Source organism: Ranitomeya variabilis, chromosome 5, assembly GCF_051348905.1.
Source record: "Ranitomeya variabilis isolate aRanVar5 chromosome 5, aRanVar5.hap1, whole genome shotgun sequence".
Classification (NCBI taxonomy): Eukaryota; Metazoa; Chordata; class Amphibia; order Anura; family Dendrobatidae; genus Ranitomeya; species Ranitomeya variabilis.
Window position 1 is genome coordinate 454,403,516 of NC_135236.1, and position 4,178 is coordinate 454,407,693.

General features: G+C 50.7%; 1 long non-coding RNA gene across 1 annotated transcript; it reads left to right on the forward strand.

The window, feature by feature from the left end:
* The first annotated feature begins 1,637 nt into the window (after window positions 1–1,637).
* LOC143773731 (uncharacterized) lies at window positions 1,638–3,569 on the forward strand. The gene is made up of 3 exons (XR_013215336.1): window positions 1,638–2,031; window positions 2,112–2,268; window positions 2,407–3,569. It is a non-coding gene; the product is annotated as an uncharacterized LOC143773731 (long non-coding RNA).
* The last annotated feature ends 609 nt before the right edge of the window (window positions 3,570–4,178 follow it).

Consider the following 4,178-nt stretch of genomic DNA (forward strand, 5'->3'; position numbering starts at 1 on the left):
CGCTGGAGTCTATGGGTCCCAGGGAGAGGGGGTGCCGCGACGGGGCCTATCAACAGACCCTCAGCCAGCGGGACAGGGTTGGCGGACTCACCAGTCGGTGCGTGCCCCTCCTCCTCGGTCGGCTCCGCTGGCGGTATGGTCAATGGGAGCGTCGGCTGGGGTTCCGGCAGCAACGCAGGGTCCGACGTTAGAAGGTCCTCCGCTGGCGCCTCCGTCCGCAGCTGGAGGAGTTGTTCGATCAGGCCCTCCATATCCATTTGCAGGAGGCCGCCCCCAATCGCGGAAAGCTGGCCGCTGGGCTCATCTGGGTGGCTGGGGGAGTCTTCGGCTTCAACCCCGCATTCCTGGTCTGAGCGACTTATCATGGCGTCCTCCGCATGGGTCGCCTCCTGGTCTTTTTCCCGCTCTCTCCTTCGTGGGCGGTTTCGTTTTCTCTGTCTCTGCCCACCATTGAGAATCAGGAGGCGGATCTTGGCTGCTGACGGACACGTCCTCACGGTGCAGAAATATTAAGACTGGGCAGCCATTGTCTTTCGCGCTCTTCAGCTGGCCCACGCCTACTCCACGCCCCTCTTCTTCTCCTGCGCTCTCCTATGGCGCTGCAATGGCGACGGGTTTTGGCGGGAACTTTTGGCGGCAAGTGGCAATACACAGTCCTTGCAATAAGTCACAGTCCAAGCACAACAAATCACAGTTCCAAGGCACACATGACCTGATTCTTCAGGCTTAAGTAGATCCTGTTCGTGACGCCAAGTTGTAGCGCCCCCACTGCCGCAGGGCCGAGGGGTACCCGGTACCGGGCCTCTGAGTCTCTGCTCTGGGATTGTCACGGTGGCTAGACCCGGTCCGTGACCCTGCTGAGGGGCGCTCAATAATAGGTGTGGATGGTGGTGGTAGTGCGGTGCAGTGCTGGTCGCAGTAAATAACGAGGACACCAGGTTGCAGTCTCTTTTTTCCGGCCACCGGCTACGCGCCTCAGTAGGATGTTGCCTCGTCTTACAGCACGACTCCTACTGGTATTTCTCCTTGTTGCGTTGATCTCGTTTCTCACTCAGCACAATAAACCTCACTTCTTGTCCTTTCTTAGGGTACCGCCGCGATCAGGTGCAGGCGCGGTCCCGTAACGTTCTCTCTGTTCGCTAGGCCTCTGTCAGGATCCCACCCCTGACAGAGACCCCCCTGAATCTTCCCCTGCAACACCCTCTGCCACAGGATGTTGCCTGGTTCCAACCCAGTCAGCTTTCTGTCTAACTTCCTATCTAATCCCCAGTTTTACCAGACTGTGAGGAGTAGCCTAATACATAGCACCCTTAGCTCCCCCTGGAGGCCAGACTGTGAAGTGTATTGGTGTCTGTGATACCTGGTCAGGTGAACTCCTTCAGTGCCATCAGACGTACCATAGCCCCCCTTAGCGGCGGAGCATCAGTACTGCAACGACCAGGACTCTGGGGCGCTGCAGAACCACAGCCTAACACTACACACAACACATAACACAAGATACTTACAGATAGAACACAACACATACAAACTGATACATTCAGACATCACACAACACATAAAAAAGTTATCATTATAGATATCACATGACACACAACACATTGAAAGGCTACATACAAGCAGCACATAATTATGTTTTTTTCTCTTCTAGAGTTTGGATTCTGGTGCTCAATCCAGAGGTCCTCCAAGTGGCTCCCAGGGTCGTCGGCGTGCGAGTCATGGCGGCCGTCAGCGTGTAAGCATATATATCTTTTTTTTTTAAGGTTTATTCTTTATGTTGTTTACAATTTAGTTTTAATTTGTTTTTTCCTTTCTTTTAACAGGCTTCACAGCGTGCTCCTGATTCGGATGGTGAGGAGGTTGGACTCGATATTGACCTCCTCATCGAGCTGATCCGAGACAGGGAGCCGCTGTGTAACGTGAGTGACCGCCGCCATGCTGATATCATGGTCACCCGGCGACTCTGGGAGCAAGTCTGCCAAGAGCTTATTGCGAAGTGGGAGGACCTTGATGTTCGAGCCCAGAATCATGAACGTAAGTATACCCCGTTCAGTGTTCTTGATGCATTCTAAGTTTTTTTTCTAACCAAGTTGTATTTCTCCTTTTTTTAACAGGTGAGAGGATTGTAAAACAGTGGCGGTCGATTAGGGATCGCTTCAAGAAGGAATTCAATAAAGAGATGCGGGCCCCTAGTGGATATGGAGGACGCAGGAGCACATACAAGTATGCCGAAGCCCTGTCGTTCCTCAGGTCAACGATGGTGACACGAGGGTAAATATTACCCACCACATATGATGATAACCAATGTTTTACATGCCTAACCCTCTTTTGCTCTTTCAGCCAGGGCCATGCAATTATAGTATATTAATTGTTTGTTTTTTCTCTTTTGTTCCACAACACCGTCGGCAGCACTCGGGAGCCTGCAGCACCGTTGAATTCTTCTGGGGCGATCCCTCAGGAGGCCGCCACCGAGGGACACTTTCATAGTGAGGACCCCTCTGCACCTCCCCACTCTGCACCTTCCCTCTCTGCACCTTCCCACACATCGGATCCCTCTGTCCCATCCACGAGCGCTGGAGCATCCTGGCTGGTTCCATTGCATGTATCTGCTGGTGAGGATATAGCGTTTCCTGTACCCCACCCCTCTGCTGCTGCCACCTCTAGTACACCTGTAGCATCGGGGCGACAGCGGCAGAGGGGTCAGGTACAGAGTTATGCACCCGAGTTCTTACACCTGAACGCATCCTTCCAGAACTGTCTGAAAGTTTTGTCCTAGCAAATGGCTGCAGGTTTTAATTTAATAAATAAAAGTATACTCGAGATGCATACACTTCTGTTAACGATGCGTTCAGAGGCAAGACAGTCACCGAACAACACTTTTTTCCAGTCGGTTCTTGAGCAAATGGAGACGCTATCTGCTTCTCAGCAGATGCAAGTAATGGAATCCTGCCAGTCTACTCTAGCGCTCATTGCCACAAGAGCAGAGACTCTTGCCACCCATGCTGCAACTGCCCCCCTTCCTCCACTGTCCATCACTACAGCCACTACCATCCTCCTGAGCCGTACCACCAACCTGTCCGTGCCCCATCCCACCAACCTCACCATCACCCACATTGTGCCCGTGCCCCGTCCCAACAGCCACAACACTTCCAGTGTTCCCGTGCCCCTTCCCACCAGCCACACTACCAGCCTCCCGCCCGTGCCCCTTCCCACCAGCCACATTACCAGCCTCCCGCCCGTGCCCCTTCCCACCAGTATGATGATCCCGACCCATACCACTTTGCATCTACTTCATCCGCGCCTCCTCTCCCTGCCCACTTCCAACAGCCTCTATCACCTCCTTCCCAACCCTCTTCTCCACCCATCACTGCTTCTGCCTTCCAATCCTCCCAAAACATCATCTACACCTCTCCATCCTACCAATTCCAAACCCCAATCCCACTTTCCTGTCCATCCGCTCAATTACCGTCTCCACTCCTTCACCACTACCTATTGATCCTTCCCCACCACCAACACATTCCTCTCTCCACACTCCCACTGTCGAAGTGTCCCTATCCGACAGCCCCTCCAGCACTATCTCCACCCTGACTTATTCAAATCTATAGAGTTTTGTGTTCAGCAAAATCAAGTTTATTTTTGTGTTGCAAAATAACATTATTTTTTGGTTGTACAAAAAAATTAGCAATAAAACTGTGTTGTTTACAGCAATTTTATATTTTCTTTATAAGGTATAAGGTATTTGGTTAAACAAGGTTTATTGGTCAGAGGTAACATACTGTGGGTAAAACCAAACAGGTACACTACTTGGGTAAAAGGTAAAACCAAACAGGTACACAACTTGGGTAAAAGGTAAAACCAAACAGGTACACAACTTGGGTAAAAGTTAAAATACTTGTTTTACCAGGAAAAAGACAAATAGTTCAAACTCGTTCATCCTGCCAGTCTATTCTTCCTTCGGGTGAAATAAAATATTCTGCAAATTGATCCCGAGTTCGGGAAACAGTCACATAACTTCTATATGTTTGGTTACTATAATCAGCCAAGGTGGTTTGTTCAGACTGGTCCTCAATGGAAATCTGTTCCTTGGATATCACATAATTGTGGAGGACAACACACACTTTCACTACCTCATCCACAGTGTCTGTCTTCAAGTTAATAGCTGTCAGTAGAACTCTCCATTT